This window comes from Chiloscyllium plagiosum, chromosome 6, assembly GCF_004010195.1.
Source record: "Chiloscyllium plagiosum isolate BGI_BamShark_2017 chromosome 6, ASM401019v2, whole genome shotgun sequence".
Taxonomy (NCBI): domain Eukaryota; kingdom Metazoa; phylum Chordata; class Chondrichthyes; order Orectolobiformes; family Hemiscylliidae; genus Chiloscyllium; species Chiloscyllium plagiosum.
The window spans coordinates 81,880,769-81,892,700 of NC_057715.1; positions in this window are offsets into that span (position 1 = coordinate 81,880,769).

The following is an 11,932-nucleotide window of genomic DNA, read 5'->3' on the forward strand; positions in this document are numbered from 1 at the left end:
TTTGAACATAGGAGGTACAGTTAGTAAGTTTGCACATGACACCAAAATTGAAGGTGTAGTGGGCAGTGAAGAAGGTTACCTCAGATTACACCAGGATCTGTGGGCTGCCACTCCACAATGGGCTGTGGAGCGGCAGATGGAGTATAATTTAGATAGATATGAGGTGCTGCATTTTGGAAAAGCAAATCAGAACAGGATTTATGCACTTAATGGTAAGATCCTAGGGAGTGTTGCTGAACAAAGAGACCTTGGAGTGCAGGAGTTCATATTTCCTTGAAAGTAGAATCGCACGTAGACAGGATAGTGAAGAAGCCGTTTGGTATGCTTTCCTTTATTGGTCTCAGAGTATTGAGTATTGGAGTTGGGAGGTCATGTTGCAGTTTTACAGGACCTGGGTTCGGCCACTTTTGAAATATTGCATACAATTCTGCCCTCCTTCCTATCGGAAGGATGTTGTGATACCTGAAAGGGTTCGGAAAAGATTTACAAGGATGTCACCAGGATTGGAGGATTTGAACTATAGGGAGAGGCTGAATAGACTGGGGATGTTTTCCCTTGAGTGTCAGAGGCTGAGGGGTGACCTTATAGAGTTTTATAAAATCATGAGGGGCGTGGATAGGATAAATAGAAAAAGTCTTTTCCCTGGGGTGGGGGAGTCCAGAACTAGAGGGCATAGATCTTGGATGAGGGGGGCAGGGGGGAAGTTATAAAAGGGACCTAAGTAGCAACTTTTTCATGCAGAGGATGGTAGGTGTATGGAATGATTCCTGAAGAAGGGCTTATGCCCGAAACGTCGATTCTCCTGTTCCCTGGATGCTGCCTGACCTGCTGCGCTTTTCCAGCAATACATTTTCAGCTCCTATGGAATGAGCTGCCAGAGGAAGTGGTGGAGGCTGGTACAATTGCAACATTTTAAATGTATATGGATAGGTATATGAATAGGAATGGTTTAGAGGGATATCGGCCAAGTGCTGGCAAATGGGACTCGATTAGGTGCAGATATCTGGTTGTCATGGGCGAGTTGAACTGAAGGGTCTGTTTCCGTGCTGTACATCTCTATGACTCTAAGTGATGCCTTACCAACCAAGTTGTATTCAGCTCTGTGGGACCTGATTGGCCAGGATCTGCTAAGAAATGTAGAATAGTATGGTTTTGGCACGTAGCATGTGCAAATCTATGATAAAGGTATCATCACCCTCAACTTCCCAAGCGTAAGGGGGAGAGAGAGCTAATTAAAAATTGGCAACCAATTTCACTGCCGAATGCAGATTATAAAATCTTGTCCAACTGGGTCAGGTCTGCTCTGGAATCTGTGATCTACCCTGATCAAACCTGTGCAGTACAGGGCAGGACAGTCTCAGAGTCGCCCGTTCCTTGGGGATCCAATGGCTTACATGCAGGACAAGGAGTGGACGCCTGCCTCATTAACCTGGACTAGGAGAAGGACGTTTACAGGATATTGCAACCTACATGTGGGATGTGCTCTCCAAAATGAGCTTTGGGGACAGAATCTGCAATTGGATCACAACTGCTCTACACCAATATTGTTAGTGCAGTCTTAATCAGTGGGTGGGAATTAGAAAGGTTCCTGGTCAAGATCTGAAGTCAAGCAGGCTGCTGACTCTCTCTTGCCATGTTTGTCTGTGGTATGAAGCCTTTTGCTGAGTCTATCAGGAAGAATGCAATCCTGAGAGGGGTGAGTATTCCAGACAGTGGTGTCCTGCAGGTTAAAGCCTCACTGTATGTGACTAACGCCGCCATTTCTGTTTGGATCCACTGTCTGTGCACAGACCATGAGTATCTGAGACCAATTTGAATTGGCCTCGGGAGACAAGGTAAATTGAGGGAAGTGTGCCATATTCTTTGGGAACTGGGCCGATTGATCCTTCATCCCCTTCACTGTCAGGACATACTGCCTGAAGGTGCTTGGAAGATAGTTTGCATGGGCCTGGGCGTGTGAAAAGTCCTGGGAGGAGTGCATTGCCAAGGTGAAGCAGAAACTGGGCTTTTAGGAGTATTGCTCCCTCTCCATGGTGGGTAAAAACCAGGTCATCAGATGTGAGGCTCTCTCTTTATTGTAGTATGTGGTGCCTGTTTGATCCATTCCCTGCGCCATTGCAGTCACCCGGGCCACCTTCCACTTCATCTGCAGGTCCAAGGTGGACTGTTGCCGCGGGGACACCACATACAAAGCTCTGGACAATGGGGGAAGAATGTACTCAATGCCATCCTCATTCTGATGACCATCTTTTTGTGTTGCTGCACCACCTGTATGTAGACCCTTGGTATGCAAATACCAAGTGTCACTATGTACTGGGGTCCTACCTATCCCCGATGTTGTGAAGCATTGGACTGACCTCATTGCCGCAGAACGCTGCAAGTAGTTGGACTGTTCCATATCACCAAACCTTCCTGGAGAAATTTGCAAAGAGAAACACCTTTGGCCACAATTCCATCAGGAAGTGGTTAGTATGTAGTCATCTAGACCTTGAGGGAAAAGGAGAGGATGGGTCATGTTGGGTTGTTCCTTGAGCAGACTGTCAAAGTCATTTGTCAGAATGCCTCATCATCAAAACTTTCCAACAAGAACCAAGACGACTGGCTGGTGGAAAGAACGGGATTACCTTGAGATCCTTCATGTAAGCTTGGACTCTCTGCACCACTGCACACTGCCCTCGAAGTAACTGTGGGAGGTTGGAGACTGGAATGTGCCATTGCAAAGGAAGTCTGGACAGAGATGCAGTGATTCTTGTTGAGGTTTGCCCTGAGCGACTCTGTGGCGCAAGACTCTGCGCTCTCTGGTCTGTTCCTCAGGATGCACACCCAGACAAACATCAATAGCACCTGGAGGACCATCAACTTGGTGAAATATGCTCTTTGATCTTTCAGAAACTTATTGGTTTCCAGAGCAAGGACTTGACCCTGACTGAGTGATGCACATTGGTATATCCCAAGGTCCAGGACTAAGTGCTGAGGGAGCTGTCACCAAGTCAGAGTGGAGAAAGACCACCGTCTAGGTCTTTCTGCCACAGTTAAATGGGGGTCAGTTTAGTTATTTGGCCCACCTGGTGGCACAAATGTATGTAAATATAGTCTTATACCAGAAAGAAATGCCTTGAGTTTGTTTGTTCTCTATATGTAAAGATTGTACAGAATTGAACTGCTTTAGTGACTATATATGTATATAAAGACTTTTAATGAGTAAAGTATATTCTTGAAGTAAAGAAGAAGGTACATTGATTTTCGTATATTCAAGTTGCTACTCCCAATGGACTTTGGAGATCTGCACAGCAGAAAAGCAATTTGGAGAAATTAAGTCATTCTACTTTGAAATATGAAAAAAAGAACCCCAACATGTAAACATGATGTTGCAAATAAAAGCCAGTCCTCAGCACAAAAACAGGTTAAATTCAGTGGCTCAGTATGAATCATTTGACTGCTATCATAGAATAATGATGTAGGGAAATGCCACTACCCAGCATTGTCTGAGGCAGTTAAGAGATTGATAACTGAATACAGTCGTTTTGGAGTCTGGCCATTGTTGATCTTCTGTGTTCCCATTGAGGAACGAAATGCATAATTCATCTCTAGCCTGGCATTTTTGCCATTTCCAAACAGCAGGTAAGATGTTTACAGTGATTGTGAACTGATCATAATATCTAGACTGTCCTTTTCCCTGGAAAAGGTCCCTTTGTTGAATGTATGGTGTCCCAAGAGAATAGTTTCACAATTTTTCTCAGACACCCTTTTGAATATTAAAATATATTTGAATATTAGCTCTAGCTTCTATCAGCACCAATCATTCAGCAGCTAAAGTACATTTAATTATGTTTATTTTCCTGGCTTCCCAGGCCAACAGGTCACCGTAATTCTTGCCCACCAACAATGTTAAAAGACTATTTTATTTAAGAAAATAGATTATTTAATTGGAGGCAGATCAGAGAAGGTTCACTGGGATTATCCTCGGTATGGAGGTACTGTCTGATGAGGAAAATGTTAAACAGGTTGGGAATCTACTCATTGGAATTTAGAAGAATGAGAAGTGATTTCATTGAAACATGTTGTATTCTTAAGGGACTTGACAGGGTAAATACTGACAGGAAGGTTTCCCTCATGGAAAAGTCTTGGATCAGAAGGCATAGTTACAGATTTAAGGAGCATCAATTTAAGACTGAGATAAGGAGGAATTTCTTCTCTCTGAGGGTTGTGAGTCTTTGAATCTTCTTGCCACAGAGAGTTGTGAGGAAAGTCTTTGTGCATATTTAAGGCTGAGATGGATAGATTCTTTATCACTAGGGGAATTGAGAGTTATGGGGAAAGGGCAGGAAATAGACAAGAGGAGTGCAGATAAGCTATGATCTTATTGAATGGTGGAACAGGGTGGAGGCCTGAATGCTATACTCCTGTTTGATTTCTTGTTGTCTATGGTTTCTCACAGCCCAATAACTATCTGGATGATTGCCATGTGCAGCATCATTAGAAAGGACTGGCTTCATATTTTGGGGGCACCAAAGCTAGAAAATGGACTGCATTATTCTGAATTTAATTAAATTTGTTTGCACTTGAGGGTTCCTCAACAGTAGTAAGTTTTATCATAGTCTTCAGTTCCAATATGTCATCACTAGCTTTAGATCTATTGAACGCACGTTATTTTCATTTTATTCTTTTATCAATTTTTGTTTGGAACTGTGAACTCGGAACTGAGAGCTAAAGATGACTTCTGGTGTCTGGGTAAAAGCTTGTTAAAACAAACCAAACAAGCTTTTGTTTATTCCTGAAGTCACGCATTGACGTAAATTATAGGTGGTTCCTAGTCAAGGTTCTGGAGATGCTTCATCACCAGGGAAGACCATTATGTTTAAACAAATAGCAGAAGTTGGCTATTAATGAGATCAGTACTTGAGAATTGGTTCTCAAGTCTGTAAAAAAAACCTCATGATCAAGCAGATGGCAGATTTGAATGAAACCTGGGACCTCGTGGAGGGGACAATTAGTGTATCAGGGAGTGGTTAGAGTTTGAACAAACTTTGGACAGTGTTTTCTGTGAAAACAAATCTGGCTGTTGAATTTTAGAAGCTCAGTGCCTAGTGATATTGCTGCCTTTATCTAAGTGAACGGAAAAGGTGGCCCTGATCAACATTTTCAGAAATTCAATGCAAGGAACCATTATCTCTGCCTGTGGAGCAATGCATCATGAAAGGCATTCAAGTAATCTGAGTAATATTGTTATTTTCTTTTATTTATCCCTTAACTGAGTCTGTTTTTTTGTGTGAACAGGGCTAAAAATGAGACCAACTATATTAGTTTGTTGTTTAATGACACTAGAAGTCATCTTTAGCTCTCAGTTCCTAGTTCACAGCTCCAAACCAAAATTGATAAAAGAATAAAATGAAAATAACATGCGTTCAATAGATCTAAAGCTAGTGATGACATATTAGAACAGAAGACTATGACAAATTTATTATATTGATAATAAATTGGTAAATCTTTTGTTTAAAGTACAAACTGGTGTTTGGAATTCTTTAATTGCCAAGTCTGGGATTGTTTAGTCAAAATGTACGATTAAGAACCAGTCGGGTCAATTTTGAGGGTTTTTGATGGTTTTAATTTTACTGTGTTGCAAGCACAGAGGTAGAAAAGCAGATTTAGCTTGGTTATCCATCTCTATGTCGTAATATTGTCAAGCTTAACTGGTCTGTTTCTTTACTGGATGCAAAATCATCTTGCAAATCTGGCCTGATTTATTAGATAGTTAACACTTTCGAAGTTAAGCTGTTGATCTAAAGTAACTTGTGATTTATTCTGCTTATTCTGCCGACTTAAAGGCCTGACTTGCGAGTTCATAGAACCATAGAACATCTTCTTTCTAGAATACCAATAGAACATTGCTGTGTCTGCTTTAAGCGTTGTATAACTGAGATTCATCTTGCTGAAAAAACTGAAAAATACCAAGTAGTGCATCATTCAATCCATAAACACACCAGTCTAATTTCTACAGTTTCCTTTCTACACATCTCCTGTTTCTTTATATGCCTTAAAAATATTTTCTCTTGAAACTTTTCACCCTCAGGAATGCAGTTTTTGATGTTGGCTAATTTACATTCTCCAGGTGCAAGTTGCTAGAAGACCCAGGGTGATCTTCAAGATCATTTTACCTGCTGTAGGGGAAATCCATTCAAACATCCAGCACTTATGGCAGTTTGCAGTGGAAGTCCTATGCATTAATTGGGATACTGAGAAATGGCATTTGTGACTGAGCCTGAGTGATGATTTAATCTATCTTGATCACTAAGCTTCTCTTCAAAACTCTAAACCATTAGTCTAACTTTAACCTTCTACCTTCCATCATGGAACACTTTTTCTGTGCATATCCATCTCTGATAAGACTGATACCTTGGTTTGTACATTAGATTCAGCTATCAACTATTTTTGTTTTTCATCTCTTAACAATTTTACCTTTTCTAATTTCTTTGAAGTCACAAAAGCATCTTGATCACAGCAGCTCCACTCCTAGTGATATATTCAGTCTGATATATGTTCGATGTTCTTGTCAAACTACAATCTCTACTTACCTTCTTACCTTGCTCTGGGCAATTACTACAAGATCTTCTCTGCCTATACAAAAATTCATTTTGCAAATTCCTGACTGTTTCCTTGGGTCCTCTTCGCTTACAGTCCATTTTCAGAACTTGCACTTTTTGTATTATGTTTCATGGTCATCTATGTCTTCATTTTATTTTGCTGATCTGTGGATCTCAACCCTTATTTCTCATTTTGAATATTTAGCCAATGTTTACATTTACTGGTGGCTTTGTCTGCTTTCCTTACAATGGGAACTTTTTTCCATTCATTGGTCTCTCTATCACACATATTATTTTGACGGCTACTTTCAGTGTTGTCCCCTGGGACAAATAGATTTGTAATGTATTCCTCTATCACTTTATACATCTTCAGTCAGCTCTTATTTGCCATAGGCCCGTCCTCAGAATTTGCCACTATACATATATGTGATGTGCAAGGACCTCATAAGTGTGTAATCAGTGCCAATTGACCTTGAGGAGTGCACTCCAACATTTTGATTGCCATGTTGTAAAATTACTGTTTCCACCACTACCAATGACTTTCCATTGTTTCTCTCCTTCTCTTTTGTAATATACCATATCCCATAGATTAAACTGTATTTCTGATGGCCATACATAATGCTATAGTCTCGCTGAATTGCCTCAAATCTCAAACTTGATGATGTCTTTCTCCCTGCATGCATGGCACTCAAGTACTCAAATCATTATTACCAAAGGAATTTTTGGATTTCTCCCATTTCTCTGGTATGGACTGTAGCCTCAGCCATTGACAGCAAGTTCTTTCCGTGGATGGCCCATGCCAAATATTAATTTAGAACTTGGTTGGTCTGCTAATCTTTTTATGAAGCATGTCATCAATCACTGCTTGATTTCTTTCACAAATTATTATTAAAAAGTGACTTTTCAGTGCCATGTTTGTTAGAACAATGTTCATATTTCCATACGTGTTCTTAAATTCATCATGTGCAAATAATACCTCACTCCATTGTCACACAGGAATTTAGTTGGTACACGAAGGCAGGTTCTTTTCTCCATTATCTTGTTCAATATTACTATCTTTGCATAGATTACTGTCAACTGTCTAAATGTGATTTCATTTGAGTCTTTTTCTATATGACTGCGGACCAAGCTGCCTCTTTCATTTGACATTCTATCTATTCTGATAAAATGGTTTACCTCAGCTATTTCACTGGGAATTCAGTGACTTCAACATATTGTCATCCCAAACATGGAAATTCAAATCATGGTCCTTATTATTTAAAATAATCTAGGCAACATTTTAAACAATTCACTCGTGGGCTAGCATCCAGTATCCAAAGCTGTACACTTTAATGAGTTCTTGACCAAAGTATTCATTTGTGGGCTGAAGTTCTTCATTACTCATCCAATTCCTTCGACCTGATCAACATTACTATCTTCTCCTTCCAAACATTTTGTAGTTAAAAAAATCAATTTAGGATAATTCATTGCAGCATGGTATTTGAAAATCACATTTCAAACATCTGTAGACCATTCCCATGTATTCCTGGTGTTCATTCCTATGTCATCATTCCTTTGTTCTTGTCATCTAATTAATTGACAAATAGGTTTCTACACTTACTCTTTTTAGTTATGATTTCTCTTTCATATAAACATTTAGTCTCAATCTGGACAGTCTTGAGCAATTAAGAGTGAGCAATTAGGGATGGATAATAAATGCTGGCCAAGTGAGTAATGAGTACATCCAATGAATGAATAAAAATAAACATTATTCAATTCAGGCATCAGTTACGAGCTCAAATTGCAACTATAAAGTAAAGCGATGTCTTTGAAGCTTTTGAGGACTAAACCACAAGAACAGAACATGCTTCCATCATATTAATGTTAGCCAAAGTCTCAGAATGAATATTGCAAGCTAAATAGCAGAGAGGTCTATTATACTGCTATATCCAATGTTGATTGATTAAATTATTGTTTAATCATTGGTGCCTGGACTAGGGTATTATGAATAAAAAAGATGGAGGGAATGCCTGCTAGCCAATCAGTTGCTTTTGATTGCTTAATTTTATATCAAGTACTATTGGTGGGTTTGGTAGGAACCTAATAATGTAAATATTTAAATTTGCTTCTCCCCATCATCATGAAAAGAAATCTGCACTTTCTATATTATTTTGTAAGACTGATTATCTGTTCTATAGAACTATCATTTTGCCTGTCAATAAAATAAAACTAAACACGTTTTGTCTGGCTAGGGTGGAGGGTGGGCAATTCAGAGATCCTTCTCATGGATGTGGAATAAAGAGTTATTTATACATTTGCTCAAAGAATAGCTCCTTAGCATAACTGAAAGCGCAAAGCCATAATGATGTCAGATCACATGGAACTACAGCTTGAGTCCGTGGGTTCCAGTAGATGGCCCCACCTCTTGTAAATTGTTATGTTTAATGAAAGTTGTTCATGTTCACTCATAAGAGTTTGTACTACAATCAGCTTAATCCTATATCTGGTCAAGGTGGTGTCCACAGTGTTATGATTCCAGCTAATGATAACACTAGAGAAATCAGACCCCAGAGTGAAACCTGGTTAGAAAAATCTTATGTTTAATTTTTCTTTTGTTTCACATGGAGGTTAGTAACATGAATATATTTACAAGGGCCTGCCCAATGTACTTTGAACAAAAATTTATTGCACAGAATAACAACAAATAAGAACTTTTTATCCTGCCAGTACTGTTACAGACACTCAAATCTCAGCGAAGAAACACTCCAATCCCCACATTCAGCTGGCATATGTTGTAATCAATTTTTTTGGTAATTTTTTGCATATTCACTAAATTTGTTCAGTTTCTATTTATTTTTCATCTATTTATTTTTTTCAGTTAATGTTTTCCCTGATATCCTGAAAATAGTCTGCTAATTCGGCACACTATTGTTTAACATCGATTGATTCAACTCAACTGAAATAGACTTGTAGGATGTTTTCTTCTCTGAAACTCCCATAACCTTACGCTTCTGGAGCTAAGTACCTCAGGACTTCTTCCCAATCCAGGATGTCAACAACAGCACCTATGCTGTTACAGGCCTCTTCCTTCTGTACAAAAATGCCTCTGACTCCTCTCTCTGGTAATTTAACTAGAATCACATGGCCTTTTTGTAAATAATGTTTTGAACTCAACAAGTCAGATTTTCATTTAATATCTAAAATTCATTTCCCCTCACTTTAGACTCCAAGTTATCTTTGGGTTGGTGACTCATTTCCTGAGGTGATGTCAACAAACACATCGAGTTAGACCCCCAACTGCCACGCCCTGAGAAAAAGAACAGTAAATGACATCACCAGAGGAAATGACATCACCAACCCAAAGAAACCCAAACATAGAAATAGAAAGCAGAAATCATCAGCAGTGCTTCACCCGGAGGCCTACTGAAGATGTTACCTAATACTGTGATGAAACATCTGGAAATGAACCTTCCAGCTCAGTGAGCAAACCTACTCCAGAAGCTCAACCTGAGCTGCAAATCTTCTCAAAACTCGCTATTACTTTTTTCCTTCTTAGCAACATGTAGAAAATGGATCTTGCCTCCCTCTTTCTGTAGCTTTCTCCACATCTGGATTGCCTTTGGGAAAGACGTATGTTCTTGCAGTCAAGGTGTTGTGTGACCAATGGGCATGTAACGGGTGCAGGCCCATAGGAGTGATATAGCTCAAAACCTTATCATTTAACTTAAGTTCATTTTGACCTTTTTAATAAAGTCAGAGTCTTAACAGCATGGAAAGAGACCCTTTGACCAATTATCATCGACCTGGTCATCAAACATCCATCTGTTGTAATTCCATTTTCCAGCACTTGTTCTACAGTCATATATTGTGGCACACTATTATTTAACATCGATTGATTCATCGATAGTGTTCATCAAATAGTTCTTAAATAATATGAAAGTAGCTGCCTCTTCTACTCTTTTAGGCAGCATGTTTCAGATACCTATCACTCTCTGGGTGAAACATAAACTTTCTTCAAATTCCCTCTCAACCTCTTGCTCCTAACTGTAAATCTCTGCCTCCTGGTTATCGTTACATCTACTAAAGGGAAATGTTTCCCACTATTTACTTTATGCCCTCAGAACCTTGTATACCTTAATCATATCTGCTGTCAGCCTTCTGTGCTCCAAGGAAAGCAACTCCAGCCTAGTTTCCCTACAAAGCTGAATCACTCCAGCCCAAGCAACATCCTGATGATCCTGTACTCTGCATTCTCTCTAAAAATCTCATAGTACTCCAAATGTGATCTAATTAACATTATGTACAGCTCCATCACAATCTACTTACTCTTGTATTCAATACCTTGACTAATGAAGGCAGGTATCTCACATACATTCTGAACCATCTTTATTGACCTGTCCTGCTGTCTTCAAGGATATATGGATAAGCATACAAGGTCCCTCTGATTCTCTACTTCCTAGGATCTACCATTCAATATGTACTCCCTTCTCTCGTTAGTTCCCCCCAAAATGTGTCACTTCATACTCTTCATGTTAAATTCTATTTGCTACTGTTCAGCTTATCTGATCAGCCTACTCATATTGTCCTGTAGTCTAAGGCTTTCCTGCAGCTGTATAAAACTCAGGTGCAGCCCCACTTGGAGTATTGCATGCAGTTCTGGTCACTGCATTATAGGAAAGATGTGAAGGCTTTCGAAAGGGTTCAGAAGAGATTCAATGGGATGTTGCCTCGTATGGAGGGAAGGTCTTACAGGGAAAGGTTGAGGGACTTGAGGCTGTTTTCATTGGAGAGAAGGTTGAGAGTTGACTTAATTAAGACATATAAGATAATCAGAGGGTTAGATAAATTGAGGGGTGACAGATATTGGACAGATGTCAGAGTAGTTTCTTTACTCAGAGTAGTAGGGGTGTGGAACACACTGCCTGTGCAGTAGTACACTCAACAACTTTAAGGGCATTCAAACGGTCATTGGATAGGCATATAGACGAGAATGGAACAGCGTAGGTTAGATGGGCTTCAGATTGGTTCCACAGGTCGTCGCAACATCGAGGGCTGAAGGGCATGTACTGTGCTGTAATGTTCTATGTTCAATGTTCTGGGCATTTATACCACCTATTTTCATGTCATCTACAAACTTACTGATCAAACCTTCTACATTCTAGATCATAAGGTGAAAAATGTGTTGCTGGAAAAGCGCAGCAGGTCAGGCAGCATCCAAGGAGCAGGAGAATCGACGTTTCGGGCATAAGCCCTTCTTCAAGAATGAGGAAGGTGTGCCAAGCAGGCTAAGATAAAAGGTAGGGAGGAGGGACTTGGGGGAGGGTCGTTGGGAATGCGATAGGTAGAAGGAGGTTAAGGTGAGGGTGATAGGC